This window comes from Trachurus japonicus, chromosome 23 (genome assembly GCF_045865225.1).
Source record: "Trachurus japonicus isolate A0001 chromosome 23, Traja_1.0".
Taxonomy (NCBI): Eukaryota; Metazoa; Chordata; class Actinopteri; order Carangiformes; family Carangidae; genus Trachurus; species Trachurus japonicus.
In genome coordinates this window covers 21787872-21810210 of record NC_140929.1, presented here as the reverse complement: position 1 = coordinate 21810210, position 22339 = coordinate 21787872, and the positions used below count along the sequence as shown (strand labels likewise).

At 42.0% G+C, this 22339-nt stretch overlaps 1 protein-coding gene across 1 annotated transcript in view; it reads left to right on the top strand.

Annotated features, from left to right (window-relative positions):
* The window catches only part of tmem178bb (transmembrane protein 178Bb), a 140001-nt gene that overhangs the window by 963 nt on the left and 116699 nt on the right, over positions 1–22339 (top strand). The window lies entirely within an intron of this gene.

Below are 22339 nucleotides of genomic sequence, written 5' to 3'. Positions count from 1 at the left end.
CCCTCTGTTTTCATAGGTCTTGATTGTCGCTCTCTTGTAGTTTAAGTGGTGCTCGCTCGACCCCTGCTCCTGCACATAATGACATAATCATTTCCTGGGAGTGTATCGGTTTCCAGGGATCCATGTTTGTGTAGACAGACTTTATACTATGGGTCCCTATGCAAATAAAAGAGAGAGCTAACTGTGGCCCTCTTGTTTATTCCCACCCCCAGTGTCATATACCCAGGAATCGTGCAACAGCAGGTAGATTAAATCACCCTCTTAAAACCAGATTCTGACACACAGGCTCATTTTTTAAGACATGGCTGGCAGCGGCAGTAATGCATGACCCCATTTCAAAGGTTGTCACCTTAAGGAGTGGCATGTAGACAGTTCCTGCCATTTATCAGGGGGAAAATGCTGTTACTGTGGGGCAGCGAGGTTCACAGAATTTAAAAATATGATGCTTTAATGGTTTGTTTTGAGGAGGTTTATGTTTTTCAAGGCAGGTTCTGTGTTAAGAAAAGATGGAGGCTGAGCTTTCTGATGGGAAATACTGGCCTGAGTCAAAGCTAGAAGAGGAAAGGGTGTGTGTATACTCTGAATACATCTGTGTGCGTGCATGTGTGTGTTGCAGCTGTGGCTTCCTTTGAGAATGCCTCAATGGCCTTGATGGCCTACCATCTGCAGTAATGGGCAGCTCACAGTCAGTGTGTTCAGTGATCAGATGAATGCCTCCATAGAGGGGCGTGTGATCTATTCCAGCTCCTCTCCGCTAACCCATCAGCATGTGGAAAAAAAAAAGAAGCAGGAGCGTGCTTTGTCATCGCCGCGCATCTGAACGCTCAACTTCACACCGAGGGGGTCAATAAGAACAACATTATGGGGATTAACAGTTTTTTTTTTTTCTTCCTTGTGCTCTACAGCGTGATCTAATGTCGGCACTTAAAGCTCACACTCACGGCTGCAGGTTCATGATGCAGGGACACCCAGCAGCCAACAACAACACATGCACCCACCTGTATTTACCATTTCAGCTCTCCTATAGTAACTACTACTTATAATTCCACTGCTGCCCTAAGCTTGCATGAATGATATAGAACTTTTAAATGATAGTTCAACATTTTGGCAAATTGGCCCATTGCCATAATCGCTATAGTCATAGCAGTTAGGTTTGTTACCTTTAATTGTCGGTGCAAGCTGTTTTTAGATCGGTGGAGCAGAGCCGCGAGCTGCTCAGAGCTACGCTACGAAGGCTCGTGGAATTTCTTGGTTTCCCCTCATCAAACTCATCAAATACAGAATCCAACAACTCCAAAACGCTCTGGTGGACAAGTTGTGACCTGCACATTCACCACACTATGAGATAATAACGGAACGTTACGAGACAGAGTTGTTTTCAAGGCAAATGCACAGACTGCTTGCCGAAAAACTGCCCCCGACGGGAACGCGCATCAGCAGTTTTGCATGAATTTACCACGAAAAACCCAGTGTTACTACAGGGTGGATAGGGATTTTGTCTCTAATTCATGTTTTCCTCACAGTCTTTTGCAATATGTTTATTGTTCTGCACTGACTGCTGCTACTACCATTACTACAGCTAATGCCTTTGTTCATAATATTCCTACTGTGCTACAGCTGCTATGTCTTCTACTACTTCTACTTCGATTGCTTCGACAGCTCTACCTCCTTCTACTACTGCTGCTGTTACTAATTTAGCCTCTACTACTATTACTACTACTAGCCAGCATATAGTGTCTACATCTACTATCTATTACACCTATTTCTACTGCTAGAACCACTGTTGCACCTTCTGCCCTATCACTGGTGCAACTACAACTCCTAAACCTGCATCTTCTGCCAGTGCTACTGCTGTTACGTGTACCTATCCTACTTGTGCTACTACTTTTTAATCTGCTGCGGCCACAGTTACAGCTGCGTACTTCTACCGCTATAGCTACGGCCACACCTTTTACTACTACTACCCACGTACTGCTTCCACTTCAGCTGCTATAGGGAATAAAAACAAGGGACTTTTATGGTAGTGTTGTCCTACTCACGACCGGTCTTGGTCTGAAGACATTTTCAAGGTCTTGGTCGTGTCTCAGAATCGACTACAATTTGTCTCAATCTCGACCGTGTTGGACTCTGGATTTTTTCTCAAGACCAGCTGCAGTGAGTGTCTCTCTGTCACTCACTCACTTTGGTTATGTAATGTAGTTCAATAACTTTAAGATATATAAAATTGTTCTACAGAAGTATACTTATGTGACTATTATCTGAAAAACCTGGTTGCACCAGAGTCAAAAGTGGGAGACTTCAGCAGATTGTGTGCTGTGTCCTTCTGTTCAATCCAACCTTTTGTAAATATGGTATAGATTTTATAGAAAAACAGATTTTCTTTTTAGCTGAGGGATAATGTGAATATCAAGCCACATGATAATCATCTGTACTGGACTGGTACTGAGTATAGTAATGGTCTTGCATTGGTTTGGTCTTGGTCTTGACTTGATTTCCGGTAAGGTGGGAGAAAGGCATAGTTAGTGTTTTGTTGTATCCAATTATACCATTAATAGTTTTATGGATTAAAGATGAATGATATTTGCTTATTTTTTCAATTTATTCCTACATAAATCAGCTGCCATCCTCCCTCTCCAGCCCCCAGATTCTCTGTGCCATGTCTTGTATTGAAACCATGGCGCTGTCCGTGGTGCTGAAGCTACGCACAACCTCTTCATCTGATATTAAATGGTCTCTAAAGCAAATATCAAGCTCTCTCAGGACATTTTAAGAGATTATAGCAACCTTCAGAGCTCAGAGAGGTGATATCTACAGCCATGAGATGAATGTTGCTTAATGATCTTTTATTTCCACCACAATGCAACAGCTTTAAATGCATACGGCTGCAGTTACTGCTTTAAGTCCCTACTGTTTCTACCTGCCTCTTCCACTACTACTACTACACGATGACACCACTCCTTCATATTTACAGTCGTTTTCATTAACAGCTAATGTTAAGCTCTGTGGAGGCTAACATGCATTGTAGAAAGAACATCATTTTCATCTTTCCGGGATTTTGGGAGGTGAAAGGTCAGAGAAAAGTACCAGAGTGCCCCCACCCCACCCACCCACATGCTGTTTTTCACTTTTATTCCATTTAATCTCCAAAATCAAATCACACACACACACACACACACACGGGATGATTGTGGCCTGCTGTTTCATAATGACTCCACATTCTCCTGTGTGCTCATGACACATGAAGGATCCGTCCATGCAGTCATTAGCTACATATCTAAACCCGGATGACTCACTTACTGTTCATCTGAAAAACATAATTCTTTTTTCTCTTTTCACATAAATAAACATGAACATTGTTGTTATTTGTCAGGAATGAATCATAATCCCCCCAAAAAAAGTGCTCATCCTAATGCTCTACACAGATCAGTCCTGATTCACCTTCACATACAACTTCACGTTTAACAATTCAAAAACTCTAATCTGGGCGAGCTCATCCATCTCTCTGCCATGTGTTTGACCAGATCAGCAGCATCCGTTTCTTCCCCTCAGCTCATAGGTGTCTTCTTGCATAACGTCTTTATGTAGATTTATGGAAACAGGAGAGTTTGGGAGAGAAACAGTGTCAACAGGTCGACGCAAAACACCACAGCCTCCATTTTAATGAGTTTGTCTGTTACAGTATGAGAATAATGCGAGTGCTTGTGAAGACAGAGTGGGTTGGGTTGTCTAAACAAGTCCCATGAAAAAAAACAAAACCCACAATGAATGCATCACAAGCATTGTGTGTGTCTATCCAAAGCCTGATTATTCCTCTGGGTCATGGAGCTCCGCTATTGTCCAAAAACTATTAAAAACACATTAATGGACCACACTGTTGGAGTGGGTGATACATTATTCATCACTGTGAACTTAGTGGACTTTATTTTGAATCATTCATACACATACCGTACGTCTTTCTGGCCTACATACCCAATCGAGCAACCAAATGTGGATTCATCCGCTGTTGTAAATAGTCCCCAACGAATGCACTTTCCCTCTAGTGAGGAACTATAAAATACTCACTGTAGGTAGGCTACTCACTCAGCAGCAAAATATAATCACATTAGCAATATTGTGCTACAGAGACGCCCCGAGCGTATGTATCTTTTCAGTGAAAGTGAAATGCAGAAATAAACATTTTAACTGCAACCCTGAGTCAGATCACAATCGCAATGAGGAAATAAGAAATGACATGAAATGGCCCGGAGTGCATTTTACAATAATACAGAACTATAAGGTGAAATACAAAGATTTGTTTCAGTTTAAGTCGCTATAGAGACTTACAGGCAACTTAACTATATACACAGTGTCGCTTCCATGTGTATTGATCTTTATTAACTATAATAATAAATATAGAATACATGCTTTCTGCGAACACAAGGGTGGGAATGACTACAGGCCCCATATACGATATTATCACGATATATAAGTAATGATAGAATATTAAAGGAGACATATTATGCCCCCTATTCCACAAATTAAAATAGTTCCCAGGTGTCTTAAAGACATGTCTGTGACATGCTTTGGTTAAAATACCTCAAGGATCAAACATCACAGCTCTTTTCACAGCTCTTTTCATCCTTCAGAACGGCTGGTTTCAGAGCCTGTCCCTTTAAATACAAATGAGCCACTGCTTGCCCCGCCCCTTCTACCGTTCCCAGGTAGGGGTGCAAATTTGAATCCTAACTGCAAGTCAACTGAGGGAACAGTTCATAAAACCACATGGATTTCAACCTAGGGAGCCTGGAAATTGCAGATGTATTGTCAATTCTCACATTTTGGGAGCCAGAAGGCAAGACAAACACCCAAATATATGCTAAAGAGCCTTCAAGAAGTGATATTTCCATAATATGTCACCTTTAATGAGATTTTAAAAATGTACGACAACCTGAGTATTGCAATTACATATCATGATGCATTATTTATTTTCTTTTTGCCACTGCAAATCATGTCCTGAAAGGAAAACCTTGTCAACAGATAAGAAAAAGTTCATGTCACATAAATCACTTTTATTCTCTATTCAAAAGTGGCTTGTCAAGCAGACAGACTGACCAACACTAAAAACATGTCGGCTAGGTTAATCCTCCAGTCAGTGCCCCTGACCAAAGGCACTGGCTCATAATCTGGAGTTGGTCCCCGGGCGCTGCACCGCGGCTGCACACTGCTCCTCAGGGATGGGTTAAATGCAGAGAAAGAATTTCACTGTACTAGCTGTATATGTGACTAATAAAGTACCTTTACCTTTACCTTTACCTTTACCACAGTCAGGAAGTCAGCTAATAGCAGATGAATACTTGGTGTCTATGTAGTGTCACAATATTGCCTCACAAAATATTGTGATACTCTGCTGTATTGATCTCTTCCATCTCCTCTAGTGAACATGTGGATTTTTGTGCAGTCATCCTCTCGTGTGAATAGGTCACGTACATACCAGCGTCTAATTGTTGCTGCTCATTCACCATACAGCTCATGTTGATAATCCACAAACAGTTGGCTTGGGTTCTGATGCCCTGGCTGGGCAATGTATTTAACCCCACCACCCATGTTTGAAGAGACAGCTCACTTTCTCATGCTGTCCGTCACAAGGAGAGACCTCCTCGAGGGAGAGAGAGAAAATATAAAATCAACAGCTGAGAGACACCAGCCTGGAATGTGGTTTGAGACAGAGGATGAGAAGAAAGTGACAAAGCCGAGGACGGCTTGTTGAGGATGTCAGGAGAAGAGAGGATTACAGTGAGGAGTGGGAGGGAGTGGGAGAGGAGAGGTGGAGGGGCTGAAGCCTCCTCATCTTGCACCATCTGCTGAGGTAAAAGAGGGCTTTTCAGGACCTGATCAAGACATTCACGGTCCCCATCCATGCAGAAAGAACAGGGAGAATCCACGGATTGGATTACCCTGCTCCCCGGGGGGCCCTGTATCATGGGGAGGGCTAAATTAGACACTACGGGAGACTAAAGTTGCCTCATAGGGCCCCTGCCAAAGAGCCTGCTGCCGGCAAGGCTGCTCCTCTAATAGGCGCGGGGAAGAGGCTGAGTGTGGGTGGGGCGGCTCCCTTCACTTCTGCTTTGACTTGCTGCTAGATGGCTATTAGTGGGAGTTAGCTGGGAGCACATCATTGTTTTTGAGGTTTGATTATAGTGACAGTTAAAACGATGGACTCTGTTCGGCCCGCCGGCTAATTGTCTGTAGCGTTGTGTGTGCATATTATAGATCAGAGTGGTGTTACTGGATGTTGTCTCTCTATGGGTGTTCGTTTTCTTTTTGTTCTTTCTTTGTTGTTGTCCACATCTCTCAGTCCATGTGTCCCATTGACCATATTCACAGCGTTGCCATCTTTACTTATGTCATCACTCGGGGTGGGTAAACAAACCGTACAACTGGCTGCAAGCCGTACAAACATCTGATAAACTGCCTTCCTTTCATCACCTACAATTGATACAGATTTAAAGAAGGCATGGGTTGTTAACGTCCGAAGGGACATCGGGCCATATTTCAAAGTAAAACGACATTTGGGTTCAACCGATTTGAATTAAGTTAGCCGGCATTATCTGCAACTGCTAACGTTAACGTTATGTGACGGTGTTGAATCTTTCCACCCCAAGTGACCACGTAGGCAAAGATGGCGACGCTGTGAATATGGCTAGTTCTCTTGGACACGATGTAAGGGATAATGCCCGATGAGGTGTCCAATTATCAGGACTGTGACTCTGGTGGTTAGAGGATTACACGCTGAAGAAAACTTTGAGTCTTCGTTACCAATGTTACCAACTAGCATTTAAGCTAGCACGATAATTTGGAACTGTGATCAGGCAATTTGACTGGAACGTCTTTGTGGGCCATTATCACTTCTAAACAGGCACCCTACAGCCAATCAGAATTGAGTTTTCACCCAGACCATGGTATACATCTTTGTAATGCCTTGAGGGAATTTCTCTGGGTAAAAATATTCACTTGGACTCGAGGAGGAAATGAATAGATTTTAGTGGATAAAGGTTAAAGGTCAAGTTTGACTTCACAAAACATGATTTTGGTCTTTTTGATGCGATATCTTGAAGGGAATCCCTTCAGATTTGGTAAAAATGTTCACTTGGACTCAAGGATGAAGCGATTCAGCTTTAGTCAAAGATGTTTGGTGGTCCAAGGTCAAAGGTCAGCGTGATCTCACAGAACATTTTTTCATCCCCTCAAGACCTCACAGAGCTTTTATGACACAATTTCGCACCAATGATTAATATTTAATGACTGGATACACATGGATGTAACCTGAAGCTCTAGTCTGAGTGGTTGGGGGCAGACGACCGCAATTCGAGTTCCTTCCTGTTTCACACAATATCAAAGTTTCGGGATATGAAACCACACAAATACAGGAAATACTGACATTTGCATTGGTGGAGGATTAGAGAATCATTTGAATCAATTAAAACCTGTTTCCTATCAGAATGAGGACACTGCTCGATGCTTGTATCCCATCACAGCCAGTATGGAGAGGAGGAATGATTACAGTGACCCAGAACTCTTTTAGTGGACTTGACATATTTGTGTTGTAGTATGACAGATTATCCAGGTGAATCTGGAGCCGGGTTGTGTTCAGTTTAAGGCAGAGGTGTAGTGGCGGGGTTATTTACCTGTAGGGTAGTTTTGTTGTGGCCACATGCAGCAAACACAGGGTATACTCTCCGTCTTCCTGGAAACATTTAAATAATTCAGACACATATGGCAGGAATCCTTGCTCATTAGTGCCCCTGCAGTCTGCAGCCCAGCCAGGGAGACTGACTGACTGCCTGTCTGTTGGCAGCCATTTACACCCAGGCACTAATGAAACACTGTATTTTCACCAGAGTTCAGTGATGCCATCCACACTGAGAATATGTTAAAACTAGTCTTTTTTAAAATGCACAGAGGTTCCTCGAGTTTTTTTTTTTTTTCCATGTCAGGGCACTTGACTCTTATGAAGTGTAATCTGATAAAAATTTCTTGCTTCACCTGATCTAAAATTCACTCAATTTGATGTTAACTACTTTCTATCATGAAGCTGCTCAGGCATCAGGAGCAGTTTGGGTTTAATTCAGGTTAATGTTCCTTTTTCTTCAGCACAGTTTAGTTTGATTTGATGTTTAAGTCACTGCGTTGTCTTAATGTGACGTCTGTTCTGGCACAAAGCCTTTTATTTTACATGTATCCAAATCAATATCTTTCCCTAAGCTTAACCAAAGTGTTTTTGTTGTCTAAACCAGTGCTTTTACCTGTGTTTCCTACTCATGGTCCACATCCAACCACTTAACAACACGGAGGCCATGCTAGAACCTCTTTAGAGCACTTTTTACTTTAATGATAACAATCCAACATCAAGGACTGTTTTTTAGTCCTTGGCTGTTCTCATCTTTCAGTCTGCAATCAAACTGAGATAGACCGGTACTGATAGGCCTTGAAACAGGAAACATTTGGATAAAAAAAGGTTTTTCCAAAGTTTTTAGTATTTTCCAACAAATTTTAATTAAAAGAAATGTCGAAACCTCATATTTATAATTACATATTTTTACCAAACTTGTATGGTTTAATTCGTTGGCCCACCTCCGTTGCTCACTTTCAGGCCAAAGCTCACAGGTCAGAAACCAGTGGCCTACACCACAGACGGGGCTGTGGATGTGAACCTGGTCTCTGGTGTGACATTTTGTACACTTTGAACACTTGTCTTCCATCCCAGTTAGAGTTTTTTCTTCTTTTGAACAGACAAAAGGAACATTTTCCTTTTACCTTTCAACTGAAGAAAAAACTCTAACTGAAAAAAGAAGACGTAATGAACATAATCACCCTCTTCCATCCCAACCACTTCCTGTCAACTATGTTGCCATTAATAGACTCAGTGTAGCATTTCATTCATTCAGTCATTTAAACACTAGAATTCCAGGCTCTGGCTTTACTGTCCAGCCACCGATTATGTCATTATCATCACAGCCAAACAGACAAGTTGTATATTAAAGGATTATTAATGCTATAAAACTATAACTTTCCATTAAGTTGCAGAAATGTTGGTGACATTATGAAAGAGGAAGGGACGGATCAGGGGCTAACTGCTAACCGGGTTCAGGTTTTGTAGTTCACACTGTGCTAAACGATTCCCTTGTGCTTTTAATCCACTAAAACTGCAATATGAATCATAACTGACAGTCAGGACGGTCTTTAATAATTCAGAGTCTCAGGAACAGGAAAAGGCAGAGACAAGTGTGTCAGGGCAATCAGCTCTTTGTTTTAAATTTTAATTCGATTTGGAAGCAAGTTACGGTTTGGTGTCTGTACGAGCATAATGAACCCAACAGTGTCATTACTGCCCCGACATCCTCGGCTGGGGGTGTGATCCTCTGTGTGATGGGCGGTGGGTTCAAACTTTCATTGCTGAAGAGCTTTTACTTTGAAAATCCGTTGAAAGTCCACAGGACTGCATTTAGGGGCCGAGAGCTGATGTCAGACTACTCAACCATTTATATTTCAGTCAGCCAGCTTGTGTGTCATCGCTGATATCATCGAAAATGGCATTTATAATACGTTAAATACTTGATTTGCCTCCTGCCAGCTTTTATTTTACATCACATTATTTTTAATTATTCATTTATCTGCAGTTATAATCAAAGTGATCCCAGGCCGTGTGTGCTGTGTTTATATGAAGATATTATTTTTAAACCACAGGAAACACTTAGACCTTGTACCCTCAGGCTATAGCTCAAATCTGATATAATAATATTACTTTATGTGAGGATGAATATTATATCTGACTGCATGCAGTGTGTGATATGTACTGTATAATGTGGTTATCCTCCAATACGAGGACACATCCTGCGCTTCTCGAATGAAGTGAACGTGCACATGACGAGAGCAGCTTGACATGCGGTGGATGCGTTTTATTCCTGTTTGGACTCGGCCGTGTGTATGTGTGTGTGTGTGTGTGTGTGTGTGAGTGTGTGTTTGAAAAGGCCTGAGCCAGAGAGCAGCTCCGCTCTGCTGGGAGACTTACTCATCATGAAGTCAGTCTGACTCGTATGACCACAGGCAGAGTAGATGGAGAGAGTCAGAGAGAGGACCAGAGAGAGAAAGGGGGGGATGATGATGAGGAGGAGGAGGAGGAGGAAGAAGCACGATGTGGTTTGTTTCTTCGCAGCCGCGCAGCCAACATCAATGTTTGATGACCTCGCGCACTCTCCCACGGACGAGCACAAGCTGCAGAGCCCCTGCATGCGCCACCTAAAGGAAGGCCGCCATCTGTGGCTGATGCATGCATATACGCACATGAGACATAATACCGACTTTGATGGCTATACTGTACACACCACACACATCACATCACATCACATGCATAAAGAGCATGATTTATCCAGCATGAATAATAAATGATGCACTCAGTGCACTTCTGATACTCTCTTGACACTCAGTGGGAACAGATACACACATACGAGAGGGGGATGCTGCTCCGTCTTTGATGATGAGGTGGGAATCGAACCTAGATACTCAGGCTTAGGTGAAAATTAAAGGGATAGTTCACCCAAAATTGAAATTTCACTCATTTGCTTGTTTGTAGCAGAAGCTTCGAGAAGCTTCCGCTACAAAAAAAGCTTGAAATATAGACTTATTTAATTTTTTTCAGGACAATTTCGCATTTCGGGGCTTCAATACAAGACGGACATTACAGACGAGCAGCATGGAGGTATTTGGATGTTTTTTGGTGTGTCTTTTTGTTACGAAGACAGTAGTATCCATTTGCAACCGTTATATGGACATGCACTGCTATGCTGAGACCCCCTGTAACTCAGAGAAGCCACGGATAACTCTGAAACTTCTCCCAGCCCTTAGTCCACATGAGGGTGAGTAGATAATGAGTGAAATTTCAATTTTGGGTGAACTATCCCTTTAAATGAAATATATAAACTGATGATATTTTTTGGTGCAAGAAATAATAAAAAAAGAGTGTGAACACAATATATTTTTATGATTAATGGCCAAATTACCACAGAATGTGCCATCAAGTATTGATTTAGTCTGGGTCCAGACCTTTGAATCTCAGTTTGCTACTGCAGTTATTTAAGCAGTGTTTTCCATCCACTGCAACAATATCAATATTGACCACCGCATATTGATTTTTTATTTATTTTGTGCTGTTTCAAATGAGTTAGATTGTTCTTCATAGAGCACTAAGCGGTCCTCGACCCCTCCCTCTCTCTTTTTCTCTCCCTTGCTCACAAACCCATTGACAACATGGACTATCAAAGAGTCCATAAAGTTTTTACTGTTTAATCCCTGTCTGTGTCTTTACCAGCCTGAATGTGCAGAGCTTATCCTGCCACGTCTGACTCGCACAGTGTGAGGCGAAGGAGCTGTGAATATACTGGGTTATCTGTCATGAAGTACTTTGCAAGTGGAGCATCTTCTTCACAGTGTTATTTAATAACACTGCCTAGTACTGAAGTCTGTTTCCCTTCTACTCCTCCAACTGCACAAAGAAGATCTGCACAGGCAGAGTTAACACCGAGGCCACATCCTCCTTTACTAGAGTGAGAATCCAACTCAAAGTCTTGACAGGTGAAGATGAACCTGATGCTGCTGAGATCATACATGCTCTGTCTTATTTCTCCAAGTCGGTCTGACAAAGATATACTCTCTTGGAGTTATTATTACTTTTAAGCCTCTAAGACAACAGAAAATAATTCCGGCAAAAGAGATTTGTGACGTTTTGCTATTTAACTTAGACAAAATAACCCTGTAACCTTCCAGACAGAGAATGTCCCAAAGACCCCAAAACAGTCAGGGTTGGTGCTTTGTAAAACCAACCCAACTGTGATGTTTACTAAGTGTTTTTCAACCTTGGGGTCGGGACCCCATGTGGGGTCGCCTGAAATTCACATGCGGACGCCTGAAATGTCCAGTAATTGATAAAAAAAAAAAAAATACTGATAAAAATATTTTATTAACTGATTATTATTATTTTTAAAATTATGATTAAAATTTTCTTTCACTTTCTCAAATATAAATCGTGTTCAAATAAAATGCAGCATATAAAAATATCTGAGCTGGCGCATCTTGATTGATGTGGTCGCCAGAAATTTGTGATGTCAAAGTGGGGTCATGAGCCAAAAAAGGTTGGGAGTCATGCCTGTTGATATTGGACCAGTTTTATGCAATTACTCCTCAGTTAGGTTTAAAGTAAAATTGTGGCCATAGTTAATTTAAAGGGGACATATTATGGAAATATCACTTTTAGAAGGTTCTTGGGTGTAAAAAATCCCTCTGTAATTTGCTCCCGAGGTTGAAATCCATGTTGTTTTACGAGCAGTTCCCACAGTTTTCATACAATGATGTCATTAGTTTTTGAATTTGCATGATACCACCACTACCTGTGAGTACCGGTACCAGAGGGGGCGGGGCAGGGTGAGCAGTGGTTCATTTGCATTTAAAGGGACAGGCTCTGAAACCAGCCGTTCTGAACAGGGCTGTTTTGAGAGGATGAAAAGAGCTGTGATGTTTGATCCTTGGGGGATTTTGACCAAAGATGTCACAGACATGTCTTTACGACACCTGGGAACTATTTTAATTTGTGGAAAAGGGGCCTAAGATGTCTCCTTTAAGTGAGAATAAAAGTTTGGTTACAAACCTGAAGCTCTCTGAATTCCATAACTGTTTGACTGACTCCATGAAGATGGCCGATTTCCATTCAGCATGAGGTCAGATTGTTTATTTCTACAAAAAATATACTGAGAAACACGTTCCTGCTCTCCAGAGGATTAACAGTCTCATCCCCAGCATCTCTCCGCCCTGAGGACAGATGCTCTCCACGCTCTCAGAACCAGCAACACTCATCCAAACACTAAGTGTGTTTTTTCTCGCAGGTGGTGCATGTCAGAATATAAAACCAAGACAAATTAGGAAACCTTGTTGCCTTTAGTTTCGGGTCTGTGTCATGTTGGCGCCGGCTCAGTGACTCACGCTGAAGTCATATGGGCTTTAACATGTAACACGCTGAGGGGGAGGGTGATGATGTCATCCTGCCTGGGCGCAGCAGCTCCGAGGAACCGTGTGGTAAAAAAAAAAATCCGTCTCGGCTGACTGACAGCAGGTTGTTGAGAGACACCACGACACAGAGGCGTCACAGCGTGTCGCTCAGTTTAATGAGGAGCAACTTAAATCCACAACAGAGCCCGGTTTGAACTCCTTTTCACTTTTTTACCGATGCACCCGGGGAATTCCTCTTACTTTTGCTTACCCTACATACAGTATGTGTAACCATGGTAACCCAACTGTGTAGTTAACACAGATTGCTGCTTATAGATCATGTTTGAGATTTGTTCCCACAATCATGATTTCTCATTAAATTTTCATGATCAGCCAGACTCTGACTGAACCGCATTAGATCCTGTTTCCTGGTCAAAGTCATTATTGACTTCACTCTGTTGTATTTATTCAGACTCCGACTGGTGCAAAACCAAACCCTGGAGGATATTTTGTCATCTCATTTATCCCCGTGCGGCTCGGTATGTACATTTTAAATTTGTGGGAAAAGATCAGCGGTGTCAGACTGGTACAACAGCGTATCAGCAGATTTTTCAGAGTTTAGGAATAAATACACCAAAAAGATTGATTGTTCATTTCCTGAGCCGGCAGCTTTAATCCTGTATGCACTTCCATTTTTTTTTTAAATGATTCTTTCAGTCTTTTTTAATATCCTATTTTTAAAAACATTGTGGCAACCAGTGGAGATCCTGTCTTGTTTTTGGGCTGCATCCACTCACTGATGCAGGAGATAAAGGAGGAGTTTAGTGCTTTGATGCCGATGTCATCACTAATCAACTGATCAACATCCACCATCTTATTAGAAGTGATGCAGAGGCCGTTCTCAGAGAGTTTGATGTAACGTTCAGAGTGAACTTCAAATAGGTTGGAAAACTACTTCATTATGTTATCTTGTGATTTTTGGATTGCTGTCTTCTTCTTTTTCTTCCTATTATAATGATCTCTGTTAGTTAGTCAACTGTCCATATGAGGGAATCAAGTTTTTTGTGGTAGTAGTAGTAGTAGTAGTAGTAGTTTTTTTTTTTTTTGTCATTCAAATTTGTATTTGTTTTAACATAACTTTACAGACATTTCAAGTGTTACAGATATCGCACAAATTAATAGTCTGTTTAAGAAAGTAAAAAAGGAGAAACAGATTGATAGGACGAGGAGAAAAACAGACAAAAAAAGAGAAAAATATCTGAAAAAAATAAAATATAACATTGATGAAAATAAAATACTCATCTTACAACTTAAAGGCAGCCCCCACCCCTGGCACCCCTCATGCTTCATACATATTCAAAGCATAAATAAATACAATTACATGCAATGTAACTATCATTCCAGCCATGCCTTACACCCCTCTATGGCACATCCCTTATGTAGTTCACAAAGACTTCCCCTATCTGACTAATTTTACTTGGAACATTATTAACCCTGGCAACCATCTTTTCAAAGGCAGCAGTCTCTGTCATGAGTTTTAACCACTCCACAAGCTCTGGTTTATGTGGGCTCTTCCACTTGCGTAGTATGAGTCGAGCCGCAACAACGAGAAAGACCAGTTATTGTCACCCGGACCTCTGCTTTGGTAAGGCCTGGTGGCATTAGAGCCCTATCCATTAACAGGCATAATTGTGGGGATTCTGGTAAAGGTTGTTTAAGCCATCCTTCAAGGTTTTTCAGCACCACCTTCCAGAAGGGCAGTACCATAGGACAGTCCCATATAGCATGAAGGAATGTCCCCAAAGTAGTAGTAGTAGTTTAATGTTGCAGTGTCGTAAGTTTGTGTCAAGAGAGTCTCTCTCTCTCTCTCTCTTATTCCCTTGCTCGCTCACTCATTTGAGCACAGCTGAAGCAGAGTGTGTAGTGTGTGTGTTTTATAGAAAAAAAAACATATTCAATCTTCTCTCAAGAGGATCAGGTTGCCAGTCGGCACAAGCCAAGTCACAGACGTTTAATGGAGCAACTTCATTTTATCAGGTTAAAGCAGAAGTAAGCGATCCGGTGGTTTTGGCTAACTTCCTGTCAGCAGATGGAGTTAGCAGTCCCCGCCCTCGTCCCTACGTCACCACATTCACGCGCATCCCTTGGCTGCACACACAGAGAGGACTGCCCCTTTATGCCGTTCTCTCTCCTCATTGGATAAAGGTTGTAGGATACAAGGAAAGTTTTCTCCTCGGCTTACAGCAGAGCAGAGTGACTGACAGACCCGTGTTTCAGACCAAACACTCTATAGAAGTGATTGCTGTCGGAAGATACAACTATTTAAGACTTATATTAACACAAACATTCCGCTTACTTCAGCTTTAATAATCGGTTAACAAGCGTTGGTTATCAGTCACCAAAAAAAAACTCAAACTGTGCTTCCCTTAAATTAATTTTTCAAAATGTGTTCATCTGGATTTTAAAGGCATTATTAAGATTTGCTGGAGCATTGATCTTAATTGAAAGGCAGAAATGGCATCTTCAAGTTTTTCTAAAGAGATTTTTTTTTCCAGAGGACCCACCCACTTTTTTTTTGCTTCCGACACCAATGTGTTTAGGTGTGTGTGTGTGTGTGTGTCAGTGTGTGTGTGCGTGTGTGTGTGGAAACCTAAAGGTATCCTACAAGTGAACATATCGTTCTCGTACGTCTGAAATATAATCCTGACACAGTGATAGTCTTTTTCACTCTGCTTTTCTTTTGCACCAAAACACATTGACATCCCAGACTTTATTCAGATCATAATAATCTGCAACGTGACATATCAGTGTAAATAAAAGCTGATCTGTAATTTTCTAGTGTCTGTGTTGCAGTAATCCCAGTCTGTCATTAAAACCTTTTGGTCCAAACACTTGTGTCATCTGGCATTGGAGGAAGCACTACTTTATTTGAGTTGGACATTTTTCATCCAACTCAAATAACAACAGATGAAGCAGAAATGAGACAAGTCACGCATCAGACAACTTGAGCGTGTTGGCAGGTAAATGTTCTGAGTAATGTGGTTTATGTGGAGGATCCCGTCTTAATTAATGACTCCGGTTTTATGAAATGCCAGGCATGACACACAGCATGTATTCACACATCTCCTCTGTAGGTTTAGTGACTCCACAGTGTCAGGGAGGCATGACATCTCCATGGAGACAAAAGTATCCCCGACTTGTGATTGGCAGACAGAGACTTTATGGCGATAAGTGGGCAGAAGCAGAAGGAGGCACAAATCTGACAAGTGCGATCACCCCCTGGGGTAAAACACAACAGCTCCTCCCTGGTCAACAACAAAAAGTCCCAGGATTCTTTGCTACAACTGCAGCTTGAAGGGTCACTTCACCTAAATCACAGTGGAGATTAAAACATCTTGTTGCACGTATCTCCTGTGACATCATACAGCAACATTATATAAAACTTGTAAGTCATCTATGTGGAGACAGTGGCACTTTATCTATTTATTTTTCAGTCAAAAATATATTTGAAAGTAAATCATAATGAAAACAAATCCACATTCCAGTAACCTGCAAACTGTATGTAGACAGACAGAGTTGCAGGGCCGTTGTATAGGGGAGAAAGATGATGATAATTGTAGGGGCCCAGCACCCAGTAGGGCCCACAAAAAACCCCAGTAGTCTAATCTTTGTATGACTGATTTATTCTGCATACAACCCTGACTAATACTCATAGTAATGCTGCATCAAAACAAAGTAGGCTAAATAAAAAATGATAATACATACATAGTCTAAGAAAAAAAACTGGAAAAGTCAGACGGCAGGGGCCCACTTTAGTATTCTTTAAGGGGGCCCAGAATTCCTAGCAACGGCCCCGCAGAGTTGATGGTAACATCGGAGACACAGCAGCTTCATCCTGGTGTTTACACAACACAGCAGGGTTCCCATCCGTCCTGGAAAACCTGGAAAACTGTTCACCGGAAAACCCATGGAAGATGAGAAAAATAGTCGAATGTCCTGGAAAAGCTTAAGTTGTCCTGGAAAATTATGTATCACATCATGACATCAGTTACCAGAGCTCTATTTGACTTTTTCAGACCTCGCTAAGGATTTCTTTCCAAAGAAGTGCCTAACGAGTTGGGCCGCGAGCATGATGGTTTCCTCTCCCGCAGCCGCAGTTCTCCTCTGCTGAGTGACTGATAGAGGAGCAGAGAGCTGTTTTGGGTGTGGTTTATAAAAAACAAACAAAACAACAACAATATGTTTGTGTTGTTCTGTGATAAATTTGTCATAATCTCTAAGCATTAACAGAAAAACTACATGAACTTCACGTGTGATTTTTCACATGTGAAAAATTTTGCACATGGGAATCATGTTATCTGCACATTGGAAACATGCACGTGGGTTTAGCCCAATTTTTTGTGAATCACATGTGAATTCCCATGTGAACCCATTTTCCACATGGTTTTAACATAGACTGTAAAAAATATGGACGTAGCATTCGTGACGTCACCCACTGGTTTTGGGGAGTCGTTTTTGTGACTCAAATATGGCGGCCTGAACAGCGCCATGTTGGATTTACCGGCCGAGAACCCGCCCACTGGCCTCGAAGCAGCCTGTCTCCAGACCGCTACGGACCTGTCACTCAACGTTTCCGCGCCCTAATTGGTCAGAATTTTAAACCTAATGATAGTAAAAAAAAAATTCACCCCCCTCAGAGTGTGTGTGGGGGTAGAAACTATTGATTGAGACCAAAAAACGTACTGACACCAGGCTTTGATCATGTTTATTGAGGATGTAAAATCAGCAATTTTAACATGGGGGTCTATGGAGAATGCTCCCTTCTGACACCAGCCCCCAGAGGAAGCCGAGGGGATTGCAGTTTTTTTTAACGCGGAAGTGAGCTTCACTTCTCAGACCGACAACTGCCCCCTTGGGTTTTACACATGTGCTCTACATGGTAACACATGTTGTAACATGGCAAATGTGTAAAACACATGGAAAATGGGTTCACATGGGAATTCACATGTGATGCACATAAAATTGGGCCAAAACCACATGTTTCCCATGTGCAAATAACATAATTCCCATGTGCAAAATCTTCCACATGTGAAGTTCACATGGTTTTTCTGTAAGGAAAGAGATTATTTCATAGATAAGTTAGAACAATATACTGCACATCTTTAAATCAGACTTCTGGGGGTGAGAGAGGAATAAACATAGAAACAATCATGTACAAAATAAGGTACAACTGTTGAAAAGAACACTTCTCCAAAGCCTGAATGGGACGTGGGATGTATTAGTGTATGGCATAATAACATCTTTCATACTGTAGCAGCTGAAAATGACCTCGAAAATGATTTTAAGAAAAGAGTGGCAGTGTTTACCAAGCTGATTGTATGTGCTGTTCACTAGTTATCTTATCATTAACCACCTTCATTACAAATATCTGTGTTTATTGAGCAATCACAGCCTAAAGAAAATATCTTTGACTGTTATTTTTCTAGAGGAAATATTTTAGTAACCTGACACCATCCCTCCTCCCTTTTCACAACAGATCATAATGGCTCATTATTGTGTGGGACATGGACATTATTCATGCGCAAAATTAGCCACAGCATGTCCGACTAATTGGTTTGAATGCCGGGGAACATCCTGGTAAGCGGCGGCCGGAACCGGCACAGAGCAACGCGGGGAACGACGATTCTCACAGCACGCGTTGTTCACAGCAGCTTTGTGCAAAAAAATGTGAAAAAGCATCAAACTGCAGGTACCTGAAGGCAGCGGCGGACGCGTGCTGATTGATCAGCACCGTTTGAGTTTGAGAAGTGTGGAGAAGTCGGCAGCAGCACCGATTGTACACCGCTTCCCACTGTGTTCACTTCACTCTTTATTAAATGGCATCATGCAAATGACAGCAAAACTCATCCAACACAGCACACAGCAACCTGCTCTGTAGTGACTTAGCAAAAACAGTTTGTGTTTTATTGCTGAAATACATTATAGTGCAGATGCGATTGTGTCAAAGTTTATGATGGGATGTGGGGGATTGAGTAGAAATAAAACTGAAATACTGGCTTTTTAATCTTATGTATAATCATCAAAAAAGTTCAAATCAAAACCCCCTCTGGCTGTAGGTGTGTGTCTTCACATTGTGTCAGTGCTGCATCATCCAGACAGCAACGATTTCCTGGAGTAACCTCTCCTTCTATTTGCTGAACTGTTATTGTCATTTGTCTCTGTGATTGGCTCAGCCGGGCAAAGAGCGAGCTTATTAATCATCACACTCTGGGGATGGACAATTCATCTAATTTTATTTTCAATTACGATTTTGGCTTCCGACGATTATGAAAACAAGATAATTGAGATAAAATGACTGTTGTGTCATGTTGTGTTGTGCAGCAGTCGGAGATTTTCTGTATTAAGTCGGGAGAGATCACACTGTTTAGCTGCTGTCCCGCATTCACATATCTTTAATTTATGCCATTTTCCACCAATAAGGGGTCGATGAGTGTAGAGTCAAATGATGAGAGATGGTATCAATCCAAGATAACGTTTTATTGGCAACCAACTTCTGGAACCTCGTGTGACCACAACAGCTAATAAAAACATCCTTGCTAGTGTGTTCTTCTACACTTTACCATAAGACAAACACCCAGCCACCAAACAGTGCAACTACAATAATGCTATCTACAATGAGTTTGACTTTCTGTTTGGACTGAGAATAGATACAAATGTTGTCATCTAATGCACTTGTTGTTAGCAGCCGTGCAGACTGGTAACAGTTGCATCTCATCCCCGCATTGGCGCTCCGTAGTAAGTGTCTTGCTTAAAGGTCCAGTGTGTAATAATTGGCAAAGGTTATTGGCAAAATCTGAATATACTACCCATGAATACATTAGTATAATCGCTATAAAATGAAATTTGTTTGGTTTCCGTAGCCTTATAATAATAATTATTATAAAATCTTTTATATATAGCTATGGGTCTTGCTTTAAAGAGTGTTGCCATCTTCTGCCGCCATGTTTGTACAGCAGCCCGTTTTGCGAGTTTTGCATTCATAAATAAACCAATGAAAAAGAAGGCGGAAGGAAAGAAGAATTAAGGAAACAACAGACATATTGTAAAATGGTGAAAAAAATCACTTTGCTGACGGGAGGGGTGAGTGCGAGTGAGTGCTGTAATCTAGAATCTGAACGCTGGATGTGACAGTTTTCCCCCCTTTTTACACACTGGACCTTTAAATTGGCAGTTCTGTGTTTTTAAAACTTATTCAGAAGCTGCATTCTCTTTAATCGATTTTTACAGGGTCGCCTCAGTGTTTCTGATTGGAAATCTTTTCTTTTACATCATATTTTGTTCTTTTTCTGTTAGTGCTTGGTATTAATTTTACAGTCAATGAGCTGCTGCTAGGATTGATGTTTTGTATCGCTTCCGCACAAGATTTTTAATTGTGATTATAGAGACTGGAAAGTTGAGTGTTAACAAGGAAACTTTTCTGTGTTTCCTAAGTCAATGAGTAATTACGTTATCACACACATTCAGTGTCCTTGAGACCCAGTGCTTTATAAGCTACTTGGTGCTGCCTTTATGCAGGTAAAATAGAGCCATGTAAGTTTTAAACTGACTTCTTCGGGGCACAACACAGCGGAAACTTCCACTCTGGGACCGCAGAGATACCGAGCGGTTCACGGAACAGTCAGCCAGCTCTGAAACGGCCCGTTGCGATTTTTATCCCGAAGCGTTGGGGGATAAAGACCATTTCTGATTTCACATCAGTGGACATTTTCATTCTTTTTTAAAAAGACAGCTCTGTCTCCCGTGGTGCCTCTCCAGCCTTGTCTTCCACTGGCCCGTTTAATCAATGGCTAATCAAGTCAAGAGAGCGCTGCGGGCCTCCGTAGGAAGAGACTGCATCAATCAGATCCTTATTTTGCCTGTCCAAAGACTGGCTGCCTGTGAGGAGGCAGAGCAGATGAAGGGAGCTCTGTGACCACAGCTGCCGGCCTCACAAGAAAAGGCCTCTTTACTGCTCCAGACCGACCGGACAATACAAGAATTATGTCCTATAAAAGGAGCATTGTGGTATACGGGCAGAGCGGCCGGGGCTGCTGGATGTTAAGTGAAAGGCTTTTTTTTTTTTTTGGGTTTATCTTAGCTTTGTGCTTCCTTCGCTCATAACATCGTCTCACACTCACTTTGAAAACGATCGCTCATTTGCATCCCTTGATTAACGCCGGAGGGACTTAGAATGAGAGCGTCGTCGGCTGAAGCAACATCCAGCTCGCCCTCCTCCCACCTCCACCTCGTTTTTTTTTTTTTTGCGTCGTCATGGTAACGCGCGATTACCGTCTGACAGATGTTATTCAGGCAGGTTGAGCCGGCAGCTGAGCTGATGCGAGGCGAGAGAGAGGGAGGGAGGGGTGGTGGGGGGTGTTTGGGGATCAGCAGCAGCGTTTTCTCTGAATGTCAGGAGGTTAGACAACAAAGCTTCCGGCTCCCGGATGACGACAGGCGTGAAGAGAGAGAGAGAGAGAGAGAGAGAGAGAGAGGGAGACGGAGAGAGGAGACTGCGTTCCCACGGTGACATCTTCCCTGTTTCCCAGCCAAGCGTACCTTCGCTGCTGTCTGGGTGTGTTTGCTGTGTGCTTTGTCAAAGAGGAGAAGGGATCGGCTTCATGTCAGCGAGGATGCCGCGACGTGAGCCATGTGTGAATCTGAGCTAGTTGCCTCTCTTGTTGTTGCTGTGGAGATGTAAATAGCATCAGGCCTCGGAGCCACTGATTCACACACCTACATGTATCACACACACACACACACACACACACACACACACACACACACACACATTTAACCACTTATTAATCTTCATGAGCGTTATTGTTGATGTTTTCCGAGTTTGCACGGTGTTGAGAGACAGATATTTCCCTTTTCGGATTTCACATGTTAAAGGGGTACTGTGGTATATTGATGTGTTGATGAAAAGAAGGGATCACCGCCGACACGTCTTTTCTTGCATTCAAAATGAGTTTATTACAAGAAGAAGAACAGTGTACAAAAATGCCGAATCGTGGAGCATCTCTGGTCCAATATGAGATCTCTCTCTCTTGGCCTAAAGCTCTAACCTTATATACGTTTTCTAAAACTCCACCAATATAAGGATATGTCTGTCCAAGATGGTCAGACAAAGACAGGATCTAAAAACAGAATCTAACCTATGCCTTCTGACATTTAACCTCTTGACCAAGCTAACTTAAACATAGATACAGTGTCAAGTATCCCCCAAAAACTATGACCCACAGAGATGGGTAGATGACAAGAAACACATTTCTCAGGGTACATTCCA